Source organism: Mustela lutreola, chromosome 12, assembly GCF_030435805.1.
Source record: "Mustela lutreola isolate mMusLut2 chromosome 12, mMusLut2.pri, whole genome shotgun sequence".
NCBI classification, from domain to species: Eukaryota; Metazoa; Chordata; class Mammalia; order Carnivora; family Mustelidae; genus Mustela; species Mustela lutreola.
In genome coordinates this window covers 14,297,038-14,319,034 of record NC_081301.1, presented here as the reverse complement: position 1 = coordinate 14,319,034, position 21,997 = coordinate 14,297,038, and the positions used below count along the sequence as shown (strand labels likewise).

General features: G+C 46.2%; 1 pseudogene; it reads right to left on the bottom strand.

The window, feature by feature from the left end:
- Positions 1–21,023: 21,023 nt before the first annotated feature.
- LOC131813435 (U4 spliceosomal RNA) lies at positions 21,024–21,089 on the bottom strand (annotated as a pseudogene).
- Positions 21,090–21,997: the final 908 nt, after the last annotated feature.

Below are 21,997 nucleotides of genomic sequence, written 5' to 3'. Positions count from 1 at the left end.
TGTCATCCCAAGTCCTGCTTGTGTGAAATTCCTGCTGCAGCTCAGCCCTGTGTCCTATGGGGGGAAAGGCAGAACAGGGAGCTTAATAATTACCGTAGTAATTATTAAGTAATATCCCAAGACTATAAACCTATCTTTTGATGTCGTCACTCCTCACCTACTTAGGCATGAGATACACTGACAGCCTCACCGTTTTAGGACCTCATTGGGAAAGGTGGGGCCATGACCTCTAAAGACATGGGTCCAGCCAAGCACTCTTCCACACTTCACCTTTTTTTTTATTATTATTATTTCTTTTCAGCGTAACAGTATTCATTATTTTTGCACCACACCCAGTGCTCCATGCAACCCGTGCCCTCTCCAATACCCACCACCTGGTTCCCCCAACCTCCCACCCCCCGCCCCTTCAAAACCCTCAGGTTGTTTTTCAGAGTCCATAGTCTCTCATGATTCACCTCCCCTTCCAATTTACCCCAACTCCCTTCTCCTCTCTAACACCCCTTGTCTTCCATGCTATTTGTTATGCTCCACAAATAAGTGAAACCATATGATAATTGGCTCTCTCTGCTTGACTTATTTCACTCATCATAATCTCCTCCAGTCCCGTCCATATTGCTACAAAAGTTGGGTATTCATCCTTTCTGATGGAGGCATAATACTCCATAGTGTATATGGACCACATCTTCCTTATCCATTCGTCCATTGAAGGGCATCTTGGTTCTTTCCACAGTTTGGCGACCGTGGCCATTGCTGCTATAAACACTGGGGTACAGATGGCCCTTCTTTTCACCACATCTGTATCTTTGGGGCAAATACCCAATAGTGCAATTGCAGGGTCATAGGGAAGTTCTATTGTTAATTTCTTGAGGAATCCCCACACTGTTCTCCAAAGTGGCTGCACCCACTTGCATTCCCACCAACAGTGGATCCACACTTCATCTTATTTCATCCTCACGAGCAGCCCTTTCAGACGAGGAGGAAACAGAAGCTCAGAGAGCCCGAGTCACTTGCTTAATGTCACACAGCCAGTAAGTGGAAGAGCTGGTCTGTGTGCCCCGGGTGCGTTTCTCAATCACCATGTTAGATGCTCTAGGCCGACGTCGGAGGGTGTATCCCAAGGCCAGCATCACATGCCCTTGCTTAGAGTTTAGCTATGTCCAGCTTCATCCAGAAGTCTCACCTGGGCTGCCTTGTAGACCCAGCCACTCAGAAGGCCAGGAGGAGGCCACAGGTGCCTACAAGGGCCAGAGAGGTCCTCAGGAATCATAGGACAGCTAATAAGGAGATGTGGGTTTTCATTCCGGTCTGACAGCCGGCTCACCGCACTTGGGTTCTCTGCAGTGAGTCCGAAAGTTTGCCCAAGTGGCCTCTGGGGATGCTCTGGGCTACAGAGGATCCAAAGGAAAATAAAATAAGGCACAGGCCTTGCTTTTGAGCAACCTCCCGTCTCCTAAAGGAGACAGATGAAATACAGAACTTTAAGACAAGAACGACAAGAGTCAGTGTTCTGATGGAGGAGGAGGTAGAGTGTTTCCATGGGAGCCACAAATGCAAGGATTCGTTCCAAACCAAGACACATTATAGGACAGCCTCCATTGCAAAAATGGTGTGCGTCTTTTTATTTTCTTTTTTCTTTTTTTTTCTTTTCTTTTCTTTTCTTTTTTTAATGCTGAATGATAACTGTTGCTTTCAGATCGATGGTTCGGGATAGACGAGACCATTGGGGAGACTGTCGTGCTAAGTGTGTGGTACTTAATACCTCAGTTCTGTGGCCCATTCATCCCCCGCCAGCCTCCTCCCTGGTCTGTCCAGGTATCAAGGTTTATAGCCCAATAGCTCAGTGTTTCTACAAGGATTGGGGGGGCGGGGGCTTGTACTCAGTAATGGTGCTGGCTTGTTCCATTATAGTAGCCAATTTATTTTATCTGTGTGAAATAAAACCTAGTTGTCTTGATCCTCTCTTCTGAATCACATCTGATTTGATTCTCTATCAGGGTTGGGTTTGTCTCTTCCTCCCTTTTTTTCTGAAGTTTTAGGAATAGCCCAGGACGGATGCAGAAGCAAATCAATGTAAGGAGCAGAGCTCCAGAAACAAAACAAGAAGCCGCGGCCCTTCGACAACCAGGGGCCCCCCAACATCTGACCCCTGCCCTGAAGAAGGCACAAGTTGGGGGAGAGATGCAGCTTGCCTTTTGAACTCTGAGTCTAGGAAAATTTGAATGAGAACTTCACTGTGTCCCTGTAACATCACCAGCTCCAACCCTCAACACCTCAGGCCACCCCGAGATTTTTTGTTGTCACTCCTTTAATGCTCCATGATCCTTCTCCTGGCCAATGTTTCACATCCTATGCTCTCTGGCTAGAAGATATATCTAATCCACTTCTCCCGTCCTTGATCCTCCAAATTCTACTTATAATTCATAATTATTTTCTGCTATTCATTGCAGTGTCTAGAAAGCCTTCCTGGAGGCTCCATGTTTGGGTGATGTGCCTCCTTGGGGGTCCCTTCCATTCTATAGTCTCAATCAACCTGTGGTCCTCACCTCTGGCCCATCCCTCTCCCTCATGAGACTGTCGTCCCTTGAGGCAGGGGCCATGACTGCCTCATCACCCACACTCTGCCACCTCCCAGCCGTGTGACCATGAGGAAGTCATATGACTTCTCCGTGTCTGTTTCCTTTTCTGGAAACTTGGGGTAATGGCAGGGGACTTTTTACATGGATTAAATATTAATACCTACAAAAGGCTTTGAACGGAGCCTGGCACACAGCAAGTACACAGTAAATGTTAGCTACTGTCATTACTCACCACTATTTTACCAACACTCACCACAATGCCTTTTACAAAGTTCTTGCTCAGTCAAGGTTTTATGAGAATGAATAGATAAACATCGTGCTCTACAATTTTTGCTGTCTACCTTAGACCAGACGGGACCTCAGGGATCAGCTGCTACATATACAAATTAAGTTTCCTTTTGTATTTCGTCTTGTTCAGGAAAGTACAAGACAGCTGTCCCCCCAACTCCCCTAAATGAGGTGGTCAGTCGTATGACCTATGTGTATGGGGGAAAGGGCCAAAGCTCAGAGGGAGGTGACTGCCTTAACATAGATGGGCAATGTGTGCAGAGACAACTGGGTAAAATGAGGCACACAATGCTCTTAGCACAGCGTCCGTGTTTCCTGCGGTGAGGCTGGACCCTTGCTAGCTACCATCCTCCTCAGAGAATGGCCACCCCTTTGTAACCTCAATTGGGTGAACCCAGGCAGCTTTAGCCACCATCCTTGGGACCCCCAGCCCTTTGCATTCCTCCTCTCTGATCCAAAAAGGACCTGGTCCTTTTGTCCAGGGTGGGCACAGCAATTGCCTCATCTCTGTCCCTCAGCAGCCAGCATGAGGCCCATTGCAGGATCACAGTAATGTGAGCTGATTTGGTGGTGCTCTGTCCCTTCTTGGGTGTGTGAGTCAATGGGGCCTGTGTTGTTAACACAGGAGAAAGCCTGGCCCCTGTGCTACCAAGTGTTAGAGTCAAATTAGAGAAAACCCAGGTACAACAACCATTATCATGAGCCACAAGCATACCACACAGGATCCGACTCTAAGTGTCCTGCACTCTCTACAACCTCCTGTCAGCCCTGTGGCATGGACACCATCTCCATCCTCACTCTGCAAAGTGAGTGAGGTGCTGGAGGCTGGGATGGTGGCTGCCTGACTTGGAAGCACTTGAACCCACATAAGGGGGTCTAGGTCTGAGCTCTCCAAGTCCCACACTCAGCCACATCTCTCAGATACTCCTGTCTGTCCCCCCTCTCTCTCTGGGCCTTCAGAATTCCAAGCCTTCACGCCTCCTTGATTTCAGACTTTATAAATCTCTAATCTAAGTATTTATGTTCTTTCAACCTTACCCTTGACCTTAAACATGATCATTACTGCTTCAATTCCCCATAATAATAGACTCCTGGGAAGTGGATAGGCCCAAAACCTTCCTTTGTCAACTCCATCCCAAGGTTAAGTGAGCATGACTCAGACTGGTTGCACGTTGGAGTCTTCCTAGGGGAGTTTTTTAAAGAATTCAGATGCATGGGCCCCACCTCTGCCCCCCACCCCAAGTTAGAAATTCATGGACTTGGGCTCAGACATCTCTACTTAAAAAAAAAATATCCCCTGCGCTTCCAGAGGGCACTAAAAATCCTGGTCCAAGAAGTGGAATCAGTGATAAGAGTCATAAGAGTCATTATCCCTGGATTCAGTGTTACTCCTTCAGCATGAATCCCATGACCTTGACGGAAATGTGTGACCTCTCTGAATGTCCATTTCTCAATCTATGAAATGGGAAGGAAATTCTTGGCTTGTAGGGGTGTTAGGTAACCTAAATGCATTAAGGCTGGCAGAGCATGGAACACATAGTAGACTGTCTTAGTTCTAAAGCTGAGACACCCACCCCCAACTCTCATGGTAACTGTACAACCTGCCTGCCCTCTTACTCTGATCAACCAAACTATGCAGGTCAAATGCTAGTAGACTGCAGTTAAAATGAGAGGTTAAGGGGTGCCTGGGTGGCTCAGTGGGTTAAAGCCTCTGCCTTCAGCTCAGATCATGATCCCAGGGTCCTGGGATCAAGCCCTACATCGGGCTCTCTGCTCAGCAGGGAGCCTGCTTCCCCTTCTCTCTCTGCCTGTCTCTCTGCCTATTTGTGATCTCTGTCAAATAAATAAATAAAATCTTTTTAAAAAATGAGAGGTTTACGTGAGACTTCTGGCTTCATCTTTTAATACCTTTGTTACCTTGGGGAAGATTCTGAGCCTCAGTTTCCCCACCTGGAAAGTGAGGCCAATGCCATGTACCCTGATAAACATGAAGAGAATGCATGCACCAGGCATTCAGCACTGACCTTGGTGCACAGCAAGTGCTAAGTACCTGAAAGCTGAAATGTACAACACTCACATCTATTTCTGTTACCCGTATTTTAGACCTCTGTAACACCAAACCAACATGCTCCTGTTGACTCAAACCATGAGTATTCGAGGACTGGACCAGAATTTCAAGAACCTTCAGTCTTCCAGGTGCCAAGTTAACAGATTTTTGTTTTTAAACTATAAGGATTGGGAACTTAATCCACAGGAAACAGACTTGGCGAAGCCCCATAAGAACCAGCACAACTTCTAACTCAAATGATGTCCAGGCCTTTATTCACGGATGTAAAATTAATTTAACAGTCATCTCCAGCTAAAGCAACTCCAGGGGAAAAAAAAAAAAAAAAAAAAAAAAGGATGGTTAGTTCCAAAGCAGGAGATAGAGGGAGTGAGCACATCAGACAAAGGCAGTCCAGATACAAAAAGATCTGAACAGGTCTGAGACACGAGCCAAATCTACCAGGGTGGAATTTAACAGGGACAGATGCTCAATAAATGCTGATTTGAGAGAATATTAAATCCCGTTTCTGGGTTCTGAAAACCAGACACATAAATGCAGGATAGGGAAATTATGGCATTACCAGCTTCAATGCTCAGTCAGCTAATGGCTGCCGGGCCTTCATGTCCCAGTCACTGTGGGGTCATGGTGGAAAGAGGAGCTCTGGAGCCAGCCTGCTTCCACCATTTACCAGCTAAATTATTTACCTCTCTGGGCTTCTGTGTTCCCATCTAGAAAACAGAGATAAAAGAGTGTCTACCTTCTGAGTTGCTGAGAGAATTAAATGAGACAGTGTCTCAGCCCTGTCCTAGAGATGCAGAGAAAAATAGAGCAACTCCCACTGTCAAAGAAGTCATAGCCTAGCAAGAAAGATTGATGTACAACCCACCAGGGCTAGTCTTTGCATGACTCTGTCCCTGAGATACTACAGAGCAGGGGTTGACAAACTGCAACTATAGGCGGAGTCCTGCCCTCTACCTGTTTTTGTAAATAAAGTCTTACTGAAACACAGCCACAGCCACACCCATTCCCTTACGCATTGTTAATGGTTGCTTTCCCACTGCAGCTGTAGGGTTGTGGTTGCTTTCCCACTGCAGCTGTAAGGTTGTGTCCTCGCAACAGAGACCGTATGGCTTGCAATACCTAAAATATGTATTATGTAGCCCTTTATAGAAACATTGTGCCAGCCCGTTATAGAGGAAGAAGTCATCTCTGTCTTAGATGCCAAGAAAGGGGAGAGTTTTTAGCCCCAAGGTGGGTTGGGGAAAACACCTCTTTTCCAATGAATGGATTTGAAGGGTTAAAGTTTAATAGCTGGACCAAGGTCGTAAATGTTAGAAGCAGGATTCAACCCTGAATCTAATAATTCTGCATGTCAGGCTCTCTACACTGTCCCAGGCAAACGAGTAAAACCAGCATATTCAAAGTGGGTATTGAAGAACGAATAGGAGTCTTCCAGGTGGAGATAATGTCCAAAGGGTGAAAAAGCTATCCAAAGATACAGATGAAAGAGCAAGAACAAAGTGTCCGGGACGTAAACTTATTCGGAAAATGCAAAGAGTGGAGTACTAAGAAATCTGAGACTATGGAAGCTAGAGAGGGAGATGTTAAAGAAGAAAGGAGTCCAGAAGGTGGACAATGATGGAGAGAATGCTAACAGCTGTCCCCTTGTAAATCATCACCCACCAGATCTGAGGAATAACACTCCCACAAAGTGGATTCCAGGAGCAGTAGGCACTATCAGAGCAATCAAGCCTTGCTATCTCGTTGTACAGATGGCAAAACTGAGGCCCCTGAAGGAGGAGATTTGCCCGGGGACCACACTGCACATCTGTAGTAGAAAAGCCAGGATCCCAAATCAGGTCACAACCATGGACCAATGTAGATCCTGCCAGCAGGGGGCGCTGCAGCCAGCTCACCTGTGGTACAGGATCCTTGAGAAGCTGTGATCCGTGGATGAAAGGAGGACTCTTGTTTCCTTCGTATCTGTTAGGTTGAATCGCATTATCCATCTTGTGCCATAGCGTCCCAGACCCGTTTCCGCGGGGTCACCATGCTGTTTAGGATGAGCGATGCCGGCTGGAGGCCTGCCAAAGCACCTGTGGTATTTTGATAACTTCACATATTGCCAACTTCTTATATTAAATATACCACTTACAAGCAGGGCAAAGTTTAACTCACTCTAATCAACTGTAAAATGAATCAGGGACTTGCTATACCCCTCTGAAGACCTGTGCCTGCATCACGCTCATTGCTAATGGTCATGAGGCTCTCTGCTTCCCAAGATCGGTTATTAATGAGGGCTGGAATTACGGATTTCAATTAAATGCTTTACACTGGTCCTGAAATGCAGTGAGATCCACTCTGGGGAAATGTAAATGCTGAGCCGAAATGCAATCCTCCCTCTCCAACTCCTGGCTTCCCAGGTACCGTTCTCCCGGTACCATCTCAGTCTGAATCAGCAGCAGCACAGCGCAGGGCAAAGAGTACAGGGGCATTCTGTCCAAACCCTCCTGCACCGTCTGAACCCCCTCTCTGGAGTCTGGGCTTCCTCTCCTATTGCTTGGGTTCACAGAGAGCTGAGCTCAGAATGTGTCAGGGGCTCCAGTACGAATGCAAATAAACATTCTCCCACCCCTTGCCCTGTCTCTCTGAGAACTGTTGTGAGAGTCAAAGTCACTTAATAAGCATGGATTGAGTACCTATTGTGTGCAAAACAACATTCTTAAACTGATGCTGGAGAAAACCCTTTGGAAAAATGTTTTGAAAGCCAAGAGAATTGAGTCTAGATCCTGGCTCTGCCCAGCTCAAACCATGGGGTCTTGAGTAAGTTACTTAATCCCTGAGACTCTGTTCCTTCCCCCCTAATGTGGGAATAACAACAAATTCATCACATAACTCTATGTATTACATATAATAGCCTGGGTGATGCCCCTACCTATTCCTGAATGCTGCTCCCCTGACCTTGTAGGGGCTGCACAGCCGGTTGCTCTCCCTCAACCGTCACCCATCCTTAGAATTCCTTGCTTCTTAACGTCTTCTCCCCTGCTATCATGACTACTCAGTAAAAGGCCCTTATCATTACAAGTTTTACCCACCCCTAGACCTTTATTGACCATCTACCGTGTTCTTAGCCCCATACCAGGAGCTTGGGAAAAGTGCATCACTGCATGATTAAATATCTACTCTTAAGCACATTAACCTCTAGTTTTAGAAACAGGACTAACATGAGATGAGAATGATTCTGTATCTCATGAAGATTGTGTAGTGCCTAGTTCACAGAAGGGGGATACTAAAGCAGGTTGTGGAACTTGGATACTAGTTTGGAAGGAAAGGCAAAGCATTAACCAGAAAGAGGGCTACAGTCATCAAGATTGGGGACCATGACAGAACAGGGAATCATTGTCTTAACTGGCTTGCAGGCACCCCCACAAGAGCCAAGGGGATCGTACCATAAGGTACATGGTAAAGAAAGCTGTGGGCTATCCTTACTTCCTTGTCCTTTCTCATATCAAGGTTCAGTTTCCCTACCTACAAAATGGGGAGAATAAAACCAACCTCTTCCTGCGTTTGTCATGAGGAGCACACAGAATGCAGCATGTGAAAGCCTTTGAAAACTAAAACGTGCAGATGGGTGGAGACACATCCCACTCTTCAGGGAGAAATCAGACAAAGCAGTGAACAGACACACACACACACACACACACACACACACCAATGCACACAGGAGTGACTCCAAATCTTCTTTTGCTTTGGGCTGTGTGACCCCAAGAGATCACCTTGGTTCTCACTGCTGGTGGCAGTCCCTGGCCCTGACTGCCTTCTATCCCAGGGTTGGGTAGGATTCGGTTTGCCTGCTCTCAGCCTCAGGCTCCTTTGTATTCCAGGCAAGCCAGTTCTCCCATAGCTTTGTGATAAAGTAAACCACAAACATTTTTCCCATGAACTCATGACAGCCTTGCTGCCTGGAAGGCAAAGCCTCCTGCTTGTCCTCAGCGCTACCCAAAGAAGGGTGGGAGGAAGCAGCTGGAGGAGACAGAAGGGCTCAGTTATCTCACTTTGAGGGATGAACAGCGAGGACCAAAATCTCAAGGGGGGAAAAAAAAAGGAAGTCAGCACAATTATTCTCCTGTCCTAAGTGCTATGCTACCTTAAATATTGTAACTTAATCTCTCTGAGCCTCAAATTGTCCAAACCAAATTTTTCATGTATATCCTATTGTTTTAACTAACAACCACAAGCCCCTTTTCCTCCTCTTAATATTCACAATTTACATGTGGAGGAGATTTTGGAGTTTTTTAAAGTTCATCTTTATCTATTCTCATAATCAATGAGAAAAATGGTAGATGTTTATTTTCATATTTTAGAGATGAGAAAACCCAAGCCCTAGATGAGGTCCTATGGGATTTGAGTGGACACTAATCCCAAGTGACTTGTGTTCTTATACAAAGAAGACAATTTGGAAACAGAGGCACACACATGAAGAAAGCCCTGTGATGACAGAGTGATGGGTGTACAATCTGAGGAACACCAGGGGTTGCCAGCAACCGAAGCTAGAAAGAGGCAAGGAGAAATTCTCCCTTAGAGCCTTCAGAAGGAGCCTGGCCCTGCTGATACATTTATTTTGGAATATTAGCCTCCAGAACCAAGAGAGAATCAATTTCAGCTTGGGTACTGTGTTACAGCAGCTCTAGGAAACTAATACGGTAGCACTGGCAGAACCCAAAATGATTGGCAGATGTCCCATCCACCAGCAGCCATCTTGCCCCAAAGCTCTGGCCTCTTCTGACTGATAATGTCTTTGTGGATTTCACTGTCCGTGTGATCTGTCTCCTGTCATGGAACTCAGGCAAAGTCACATCTCAGTCCCTCACAGAGGAGCTTTTCAGAAACATTGTACAGGTTTCAAATCTCAGTGGCTTCCAGATCTCTTCCCAATTCTTCCACCTTTCAACAAACCATTTAAACTCTCTATATTCACCCAACCACCCACCCATCCATTAGTTATATATTACCCATAGATAATGTGTCCTAGATAGTTGGGACACAAAAGTGAACAAAATAAGTCCTGTGATCATGTGTAGCTTGGATTCATAGCAGCAGAACGGTTGGAGGAAAACATCAACTAAACAGTCAAGCTAATGATTCAACCAGATAATTTCTAGGTAGAACATAAAACCAAGTAAGGAGAGAAGGCAGGTAGGGAAGCAAATTTAGATCTAATTGTCATAGAAGACCACTGAGAAAGTGATCTTTGAGGCAGGTAGATAAAACCTTATGTTTTTTTTAAAAGGGGGGAAAAAGATAAATGGGTGTTATAACCCATAAGGTTTTGTCCTGAGAACACTGATATCCCAAATAGCTTATTTCCTGACTCCACACTCTCTGCCTCCCCATTGGACCAAACCTTAAAAACAAATAAAAAACAAGCCAACAAACAAAATGAATTCTAGATTTGATATTTGATATTCAAATATGAGCCACTATTCCTCTGCCTTTCCTATATTCTGCACTGTTGAAGGTAGGGTGATTGTATAAGTTATCATCCAAACTGGAATGCTTTTGAAGGAGGAAAGGGACATTCTTGCTACTTCACCAGGACACAGGCATAAACCAGCACTGTCCCAAGTGAGCCTGTGCATGGTCACCCTGTTTATAGGAGGCTATAACTGACTCCAAGGTCTGTAAGCCCAGTGATTTAACATAACCATCCCAGATCAATTAGCCAGGATGGAGAGGAAAAAAAGAAGGTCACCATGTAAATGGCGGCCAATCAAAGTCAGCGAGATTTAATGAAAGCTTTTTGCCTTCCTCCAGATTCACTATGGTTCTATGTTAACACTAGACTTCGTCAGGATGTAACTTAATACAACCACAACAGATACCAGCCTGCCCATCTTGACCTTCTTAATCCTTGAGCTATAGTATCTAACTTGAAAGCTCAGAATGTATGGAGGGAAATTAGAGCTTATGGCAGAGGCTTCTAGAGACCCTCTAACACTTAAACTCCTCTTCTTTCACAACAATAGAATTTATCTGCCCAGAATATGAGCTGTATTGCCCAGCTTCCCTTGCAGCTAGGAATGTCATGTGACGTCTTTCAAGCTAAGGAATATAAGGACAGGTGTTGAATGGAAACTTCCAGAAACCTCTCTAAAGGTACCACTGCTGGGTATCCTTTGCCCTCTCGTAAGTCTCTTTTTTCTACCACCTTTCTGTGACATTAATATGATTGTTAGAATTTGTCCTTGGACCTTGAGGTCGAAGGGCACACTGTAGAGATGGTGGGAGAGGTCCCTGGGAACTCCATGGGATAGTGCCCCCTAGCAGCCGTGGACTTGAACATGAGAGAAATAAGTTTCCAATGCATTGAAGTCTGCACCTGATTGTAGTAAAACCAAGTTCCTCTAGTTCCTGGTGTTAATTCCACAGGCTTAGAGAACTGACTCCCGGAGAGGGGAGGAGAGAATGTCCAAAATCAAACTGGCCAATTAGATAATCACAAAATAGCAGACTTCCCAAGTTCCAGCTTCCACTATATTCATTCTCCTATTCAATAAACCTTTCTGAACACAATGTGTCAGGGAGTAAACAGGTGCTGCGTAAACAGAGTAAATCATGGTTACTCTTGGCAGGAGCTCATGATCCCGAGAACAAATAATAAAGTTACAGTCTATATATAAATATATAGAGATTTATTTAAATATATTTATTTAAATTATGTTAGATTTATTTAAATAAATATATTTATACATACATGGGGTGTGTGTGTGTGTGTGTGTGTGTGTGTGTGTGTGTGTGTAGGAGCACCAAACAGGAAGGCATAACACTCTCTGGGCTCAGGGAAGACTTTATTACGGAGACACCATTGAATCTGGGTCCTAAAAAAGCCTAGGAAAGTGTTAGTTGTTGTAAAAGGAGGAAATGGCATTTCAGGAAGAAGCAACAGCTCATGAAAGAGTATGGAGGCAAGAGAGGACATGGAGCATGTGATAGACACATATGTCCCTGTCCCAACCCCCAGAACCCGTGAATATCTTATGTTACAAGGGAAGCTGGAAACCAGGTTGTTAATCAGCTGCCTGCACTGATCTGGGTGGGCTCAATTTAGTCACAAAGGCCTTTAAAAGTAGAAAAGGGGAGGCAGGAAAGTCAGAGTGAAGGAAAATCGGAAAGACTCCATTAGTCACTGCTGGCTTTGGAGATGGCAAAAGGGGATGGGACCATGGGTCAAGGAATTTGGGTTGCCTCTAACAGTTAAAAAAGGCAAGAAAACAGATTCTCCCCTCACCCATCCAGAAAGGAATGCAGCCCTGCTGACACATCGATTTCAATCGATTGAGACCCATTTGAGACTTCGGACCCCCCCTAAAACTGTAAGGTAATAATTTGTATTATAAAGAAGCAAATGTGTGTCTTCAGCCAATAAGTCTGTAGGAATTTTTTACAGCAGCAACAGGAAGCTAATACAGAGATGAAAACTTGTAACCGTTGAAGTGCAGGTTGTGTCATTCGAAAGCTGGCTGCAGTGGTTCCTGGTTCATGGCCACAGAGTTTTAAATTACAAGGTAAGGATTTTTGAAATGTGTAGACAATGGAAAGCCACTGATGGACTGTAGGACAAGGGATGTCGTCAGATTTCCATTACAAAGTTTCCCTACCTGGACAGATGAACTGGAGGAGTGAGCCTCAAAGCAGGGGAGAGATCACAATGGTCTTGGTGAGAGATGCTGAACTGGGAGGGAGACAGAGGGGGAGCCACTCCCTCTGAACCCTCAGGACCCCTGAAGCCTCCACATCGAGCAGTGGCAGCTGGGGGACGGGGGGTCTTGCATTCTCCACTCCCTTTCTTATGTCAGCCTGTGCAGTGGAAATCTCTGGACTAGAACAGAGCTGAGCTTGAGACCTGCTCTACCATTGACTAGCTCTGGGGCCTGGGCCAAGTCATTTCCCTTTTCTGTGCCTCAGTTAACTTATTTGCAAAGTAGTGATGTCAATCCCTTTGAGTATTGTCAAGGGATCCCTTGTGCAGCCTCAAGGGGCCAGTGTCATGCTGAGTATTGGTCAGAGGGCTGGGTGCCATCTAGAGGGCACTAGAGACAACATCAAGATGATGAGGAAAGCCACGGTAGTTTTCAAAAATGATCAAGGAGGATGCTCTCAAGAGACCCCATTTCTGCAGGGGCACAATAAAATGACGTGTGAGATCACAGAATTTTAGACACTCCAAGTTATAGATCCTAGAATCTTTGAATTCTAGAACCTAGAAATTATGGAATTATAAAATAATAAACCCCCCAAACTAATAGTAAACCATCCAGCAGCTAGCTAAGGCAAAGATGAACAAAGCTATTAATATTTCTACTGGTTCAGGTTGGTCTTAGATGCCTGAAGTTCTAAATCAAGAAGGGATCTGAGACCATGATGGTCTCCATGCATGTGAATACTGAGATAGATTAGTCATGTCTGCCCCATGGGTACAAGTGCTGAGGTATATTAATGATGTCTGCCCTGAGATCAGCTTTTGAGGGTATCTGTATATGTTCTTTGTGTCTACCATAATTCCTTATGAAGCAGTGGGAAGATAAACAAGGTTTTGCCACTGAGATCACAATACACACATTGTTATCCGTAGTGTTTTACCCACCATTGTTTAGACTAAGACAATAGGAGGCAGAAAAATAGTAATACCTTAAAATGCAGGTGAGACTCGCTTTAAGAATAGTACAGAGTACAGAAGCCTAGAATTCACCCTGGACGGGTTGAGAGATGGACATCTTCTAGGCCAAAGGAAGTCCAGGGTGCAAAGGCACTGGAGGAAGGCTCACTCTACACCCCTTTGCAGGTAAGAACGAGGCGAATGGGAAAGGGCTGGGATACCAGACAGGAGAACTAGATTCTAGGCTTTTTCCACCAGGAAAAAGTCCTTCGGCAAGTCCTCTCCCTTCTCCAGCCTTCTCTACCACCACCCAGACCATGAGGAGATTGGATTAGAACAGTGGGTCTCCCCATGGGCAGTTCTACCGCTATTGGCTGGACATTCCAACAGATGGAAGGGGCACAGCTGGTGTTTGGTTGTGGACAGCCTGCAACACATGGGAAGGCACAGCCAGATAAAGAACTGGGCCACACCTGACTTGATTTTGGAATGTCCCACCTGACATAAGTGGAAAAATGCTTGCTCTCATGACCTGAGCCTCGCTCTTAGTTTCACTTCTACATAGAGATACGAGGAATTTTTGTATGATTTTAATACACACGTATTTTCCAGGAATGCAGCTACTATGCAAATAAAGGAGGGCTCGTTCCTGTTTTGTTCAAGTCTCCACTGTTTCAGAAAGTCACAGCTCTGAAGGCCATGCTGTTCCTCATGCATTCGAGGAGCCAATTCCACACAGTCACTTGGGCTTCCGTCAAGCAATCATCCAACTGCTATTATGTCTTCTGGTCCAGCCGTAGCCTCTTATTCACATATCAGCATACATATTATTTTATTATAAATTACTTTGCTTTTTATTTTTCATTTACTTTGCCGTATGGGCATTATATAGATTTTTAAAATGAGATGTCTAGGTAGGTTATATAATTTATGAATTCTATTTCAAGATAATAAAGGGAGCATCACAAAATATGAGTCTGAAAGGGCTGAGAACCGCTGGGTCACATGACCCCTGGGTCGCTTCCAGCCAAGGCAAAGTAGGGGTATTACGGAAAGAGAAGCAGGCCTGATCACCTGCTGCACATTACAGGTGGAGAATGATGGTGAATTATCTTGTTTTCCACAATTTGTCCTCACCCGCTGGATGTCGCTTAGCCATCCGCAGAACATACGGTAAACTACACCCCTAAATGCATCCTGTCCAATACCCCCCCCCCCATGATGAAATTGTCTAGAATCGAGTTTGGGCACATTTGTAATTTCTCAAGAATGCTGCAGCTTCACTGAGTTGGAGCCAAGCACGTGCTTTTTTAAAATTTATAGTGTAATTGATTTCTTTATAAGCCATTCAGGCCTTATTATTTATTAATCCACCTGTCAAGATTAATTTAAACTACTTCTCAATAAGGCAGGCTGACAACACCTTTGTTTACCAGATTGACAGCCCCCATGAGTAAAGAGATGGCAGAGTGGTTCTTCTGCCCTCCCCAGAGAGCTCTGGGGAGGAATTTCCAGTAGGGCTGCCCAGCTCTCGCTGGGAAATGCAAGAGTCCTCCTTTCCTACTTGGTGGGGACAGAAATCCAGGGTGTTCTCCTCCATCCTCAACCACGTCCTAGACCCCAAGACTTACCCTGGACACTATGTAACCACTGAGTCCCATAGATTGTGAAGCCTTGACTTCTCCTGGACCTTTCTGTTTTCTCCATTCCCACTGCCAGGACCTTAAACCGTGATCACCTTCTCCCCCAGGCAACTGCAACAGTTCCCTAACCAGTCTCCTTGCTTCTGCTTTTATATCCCTCCTACCCATCCCAGGTGATCTTCCCCAAATTCAAGTCTGACCATGTCTGAATCAATCCCTTCAATGGTTCCCACAGAGTCAAGTTCAAAGCCCTCCATGCTCTACCAACCATGCTGACCGCTCCAGCCTCACCTCCTGCCACCCCTCTTCTGCCACATTGCACTTCATACTCCATCAATACTAGGTGGCATGTTGTTCCCTAAAATGCTCTTCCCTCTTCCTATAGCCCAGTCTATCATGGAAACTCCAGCATTAACCCAGTAGCTGCCCCTTGCTGCCCTGAGTACGTCTCCCAAAGGACTGATCACTTTCTGCCTTGAATTTATGCTCTTTAAATCCATGACCATTGAGTCAGTGAGTAACAAATACATATCAAGTGTAGAGTGTAGGCTGGGTATGGTGCTGAGCACTGGGGGAGACAGCAGAGAATGAGAGAGGCCTTGTACCTATCCTCTTGAAGCGCTGGTCCAGGCTGGGAGCTCCTTGAAAGTCACTATTTCTAAGCAATCTTCCAGCATGGGGTTGCAGGAAGACCTGGAAAGACATGTGGAGCTATTGAAAGCAGCCACCATACGTGGGCTCTTCTCTGTCATCTTGACCACAACCCTACATAGCTATTATTTTCATACCCACCATTAGAGATGAGCAACCTGGAATCCAAGGAAGGACAACAGCTCACCAATGTTCACCCAACTTGTCTATGGTGAGTCCAACATCCACACTCAGGTCTGATTCCAGACCTTCTTCTCCATCTCCTGCTCTCTTCTGCACAGACCTCGGTCTGTTGATAACTCCAAGACATGCATGAAACACTCCCTTTTGTTTCTTTAAGTACCTTCCACACCATCAGGGTAGAATGATTTTTGCTTTAATGACATGGAGCAGCTGAGTCTTCACTAGTGGATGGGTCCATGACCCATGAAATCCTAAGTTCCATGGACTCCAAGACCCAGCTTATCTTGGATAACATTAGATTTCTGCCCCCTGAGTACCACCTGTGAGTGCCAAGTCCATATAGGTTAAATGAGTGAGTTCTTGAAGTTCTCTGAAAGACTCTGACAATGAAACTGCCATTGACTTTGAGTAGGACATTACCTTAACCTTGAGCAAGTACTCCTGGTCTGATCCAAGTCCTCATGTCTCCCTCCCTTTGACCTTTTGAAGGTCAAAGAGCATGAATCTGGTCAGCTATTTCACAGAAGAAAGTTCTCAGAGTCAGCGTGATCTCCAAATGTTAAAAAATGTTCACAGATAACCATGCCACAGGCCTTGGTAAAGACAAACCCGTTGTCCCTCCTACAGATGCCAGGCCAATTTGGTCAGTGTGATTCAGCTGGGATGGGAGAACCCAGGGCTCCCAAAACTTTGAGGAGTCTGCACAAGGCCTTAAAAAAGAGAGAAGAAGATTTTCATTGCTATTCCATTTGGATTTATAAAAAGTAACGGTTGAATATATAAATAAGCCCAATTTAAAAATAAGAAACACATTTTGGATCATGTGGCTTGAAATGCGCTGCTCTGATTCCACACCTCTCTCATCCAGGCCTTGAGGTGGGAGCAAAACATGTAAGTGGATCGGTTATTTAAACAGCGCTCTCCAGGGCCCATCTCCCCACAAGTTTTTTTTTTTTTTTTTTTTTGGTTTTTTTTTTTTTTTTTTTTTTGGACTTGGGCATGAAAGTTACTGGCAATAGAGAGGGAGAGAGAAAAGAGCAGCAGCAAAGAAGAGCAAGGTCTTGAGATTGTGCCAGCTCAGAAGGCCAATTATGTCGAGGACAGGACATCAGCCTGGGCTTTCAGGGGCCGTGCAGAAGGGTGTGCATGACTCTGGCCTCCCCTTTGCTCATTCCCCCCAGGGGAGAGGGAGGTGCTCATCTGACCGGCAGGAACCGGAAGATCTAGGCTATGTTTCATTAGTGGGCAGGGTGGGTCCTGGCGTGTTAAAGGCTTGCTCTTTTCTCCAATATTCCACTTATGTTCGCAGGCAGAAAATGTGTTCATTTCCTCTTCCTTCCTGTGCCATGACATGAGGACAGTGCCAAAGCTCAGGAGGGCACTCCGCCCCCATTCATCTCCTCACTGGGGTCTCGTGAACATGCCTGTTCTCTTTACGCATCTCCCTGACGTTTCTTGCCGTGATGGAGGTGATATCCAGCCATCCATTTTCTGGAGGCAGACAGTTGGAATGATCTAGATAAAGAGTGCAGGTAATTTGCCGGGTGGGAGGGAGTTTTGGAAGCACCTCACTCAAATTTCCCATATGAGGTCTCTTTCCACCTCTTCACTTCAGCCAAAGAGCACTTTGCACTGGGTATAAAATCACTTCACTTTGCAAAAAGTCCAATGTGACTTTTCATTTCTCTTTTGACCTTGAGTTCCTCTGTTCTCCAGAGCCCCCAATACAGTCATGGTCTGAGATTCTGCCCAGCCTCTCCTTCATCTCACTCTCTAGAGGGTCTCAGACTCTCCCATCTCTTAAACTGCCATATATATCTATCTCCAACAAACATCTGTGTCATATTTGATGTATACTTGAAGTATACATCAAGTATATTTCCCCAGTACATTTTCCTGATCTGCTGCCCTTTCAGCATCTCCATTGGAAAGTCTAATAGGTATCTAAAATTTAACTCCTCAAATCAGAACTACTGATACCTATACCTTCCCTCCATCCTGTCTTCCCCATCTTCACAAACAGCAGCACCATCCTCCCCCCAGGTGGTCCACACTCAAAACCTAGGGTCATCTTCCATTGTTCTCCCTTCCTTGCTCTCTACATTCAGTCCATCAGTAAGTATATGGGCTCCACTGCCACTGTTGTGATGGGGGGTCAGTCGGAGCACCTGCCATCATTTCTAACTCTTCTCTAAACCACAGTCAGCTCTTATCTATAAAATTACCTCCAGCCTCCTGATAGTCTTGGGACTCTTACATGGCCTTCCCAGAAAACCTCATGTGGAATCCACATGACCCCTGAAGTCTCTAGGAATAAGACCACCTGGCTAGCTCCTCCTCTGCACTTCCCACTCCCTACTTGATCACCCAATGATAGCTACCCCAGCCTGCCTGTCCTTCAACCCTGGGACATTCCACGCCAGGATTTCCACTTGCTGTCTTTCTGTTGGAGCACTCCTGTTCCCATGTGGTACATAGCTGGCCCCTTCCCACATCTAGGGACTAAGTCAAGTATCACTGTTCTAAAGTAACCACCCCATCCACCTTAGACACCCCCAGTCTAACCAACTGATTCAAGCACAAATCAATACTTGACACTACTTTACCAATCTAAGTATTGTTTGCAGTGTTTGATGTCCCTCTCCCACAATAGCGTCCTTCTCCTGGTGAAGTCAAATGGCACCAGCTAATTCATTACTCTGTCTGCAGTGCCTAGAACTGGGCTTATAACAGACATTCCATCTAGATTTGCAGGCTGACCAGTTAGAGTTAGGGCTTTGCTGGCTTCATTTTACAGAAACGTGAGACTCAGAGATGTCAAGCAGCCGGTTTAACATCACACAGCTAGAATGTGGTAGAGCCAAATTTGGGAAAAGCTGTGTCTGATTCTCAAACTACTCTAATAACCACCGCACAGTCTTCTACAGCGCGGTGTCTAAGTGCATTCTCTTTGCCTTTCTGCAATTCCTTTCAGTATTAAAATTCCATTTTCTTCTAAGTGTATCTTTGCAAAGGCCATTAAAAGGTCATCTAGCATCTAATCTTCTTTCTTAACTTTGGAGCTAAGAGAGTCCTCTGGTGCTTTCTCGGCTGTAAAACAAAGATAATACCCACCCGTGAGACTTTAAAGACATGCCTGGCAGAGTGCTCAACACACAGTACAAACTCTATGAGTGTTGGTTCCTCTTCTCCCTGAGACCATTCATTTATTCCACAATATCCACAGAGCAATGTCCCATGCTTGGTGATACAGGCATTACAAAGCTGAGCTGAAATCTGCAGACACAAATTCTCATAGGGGACAGAAAGCCCATGCCCCAGGATCTTTAACACAGAGTAGAAAGGGCAAGGGGCTCAGACATTGGAATCCAATAGGCCCAGGATCAAATTGTGGTCCCCTCTGACCAGCTGTGTGATGTGGGGGACTTACTCAACCTCTGTGAGGATCATTTACTTAGTTTGCCAAACGGAGTCAATGCCTGGACTCAGCACTGTGAATAAGAATTAAACAAGTTGATATATGCATAAAATACAAGGTGAGTGTTTGGTAAATAAATGCTGTTGGGATTCTGCTCACTGACCTTTCCTGAGCACTTAGTATGGGCCATGCTGGCTCCAAGTGCTTTCCATGTAAAAACACTCCTCACAGTGACCCGACGAAGCCAGTACACTTATTTCCCTCATTATAGGAGGAGGGGATGAAAGCTCAGAGAGGGAGAATGCCTTGTCCAAGGGCTCTCCGTTGGTGGTCTGCAGTGACTGAGGCCAAGGTGTCATGCAGCTGAGCCCCGGACAGACCACCTCCCCCAGACAGCCACTTGGAGGCAGCGAACAGAGCGGAGACAGCCCAGGTCCAAATGCATGGTGCTGGCAGGGGGCTCTGGGACAGGGTGTGGGGCTCCTGGGTCCTCCTAGCTCGTGCCTCCTCAACTTTACATCCATCAGAGCCGGGAAGGGTTGACCTTCCTCCCCACCAGCACCCCCCCACCCCAGGGTGTCTGGCAGGACTGAGGTGTAATGTTTGAAAATTGCCCAGTAAAGTGTGAGAGCAAACCAGGCAGAATGCTAAAAGACCGGAAAACATAAAATTTAAAAACAGCCTCTGACAGTGCAAAAATCAAGGAAGGACTTTTGCAAAAACAACTCTGTTTCCAGCCAAACGGAGCTTTAATCCGACTGGTGATTTAGTCCGTCTGCTCTCCTTCCCCGGGCGTATAATAAGGTAAAGCTGGAACCGGGCCCTCGATTATAACGGCGTTTCTCTCCCCGCCCGTGGTGTGGGCGAGGGGTGACAGAGGCGCGGCAGAAGGAAGTCAAGGGCAGCTGGAGGAGAAGTGTCCCTCGGGCACAGAGCCCTTTGTCCTGCAGACTCATTCCCAGCCTCTGGTGGGAGGAGGGACATTCTCTGAGGGCTCAAGTGAAGGGGACTCTTGGAAGCTGGGTCTCCACCAGTGGAGAACAGGAGGACCTGGAGTCAGAGGCCACATGGAGCTCAGCATGGGGTTGCTCTGTAGATCTTGGAAGCTTTTGTCTGAGGAAATTTTGAGTCCCATCACAGACTGTAAGGAAAACATGGATGCTGGAGGCGGACCAGCCCAGGTTCAAACCCCAAGGCCACAGCTTCCTAGCTGTGTGACCTTAGACAAGTTCTTTGGCTTCTCTGGGTCTCCTATGAAACAGAGCTGAGAAGATCTGCTTTGTGGGGTGATGGTCATGCCATCGGCCAGAGGCAGTGTCGGGCACAAAGTAGGAACTCAACCAATGTCGGGTCCCTTCGTCTCCTGACAGCATTAGGCTGAGAGACTAAGACCTGGAGCGGCTTATTTGTTCCCGAAAATGACCTTCATGAATGTCTTCCTGCCCCCAGGCAGCATTCTGACTGACAGGGAGCAAGAAGAAGGCCAGATCCCTCCCTGGAACCTGCTCACAGAATGCTAGGCTCAAAATAAAGTAATTCTGGGAGTTCAACCGACCCAGCCTCCAATTAGCAATAATCGCACCTCGGATAAACCTCATTGGCTACGATACTGCCACTGCCTCCAAATCACTGCCTTCATTCATGGATTAGCAAGTGTTTAATGAGCACCTACTGTGTGCGAGGCATTAGACCAGAGGTTCAGACATTAAAATGTGACAAGCATGGCCCTCGTCTTGCCTAGCAAGGGAGTCTGCTATGTGTGTTGGGATGGGGTGGGGAGCGGGAGTTCCCAGCCCAGAGCATTCTAGATTCATGACCCAGATCTATGGAGTGACAAATGGATGAATGTGAACGGTAGATGCAAACATGGGATGGACCCCAAGGAGAAGCAATGTTTGCTCTGGGCCTGGAAAGTTGGGGATATTTTGAGAGGAAGGATGAGAGGGGATAGAAGAGCTCTTCAGGAGAGCGTCTACAGTGGCACAGGGCTCATGGAGAACAAGGGCGATCTGCGGGAAACTCTCTGCAGGTGAAGAACTGGGAGTTGGGAGGAGGAAGAAAACACATGGCAGGTATGTAGACGGGCCAGAATCAGTTGTAAAGAGAAGCACGTGCTCTGCTGAGAAATTTGAGTCTAGTTTGCTTGCATGCCTGCAAGGATATTTAGTGAGAGGCCCCCAGAGACATGACCACTATCACCCCCCATCCTGGTCTGTCACAGAGACTGTGCAGAGCCCCTCAGGTCCCATTCCTCCAGGAATGAAGGAGTTGTCCCCTCAACTGGTGACAGCGTTGGTGGGAGAGAGCACTCAACTGACAGTTCCTTCTGGAAATTTCTCTCTGCCGAAGAGGACTTGCCATGCCTGGGGTCACACGCCCTTCCCTTTCTGGGAAGTCCAGTCTGTGATGTGCTCCTGAGACTTTCCTCTTGTTGGCCAAGCCCAGAAAGAAACCCGCAGCCTGCTGGTTGTGTGCCACTGACAATTTCTGTCCAGACACCTGTAGAGGGTGGGACACTTGACTATACAAATGATC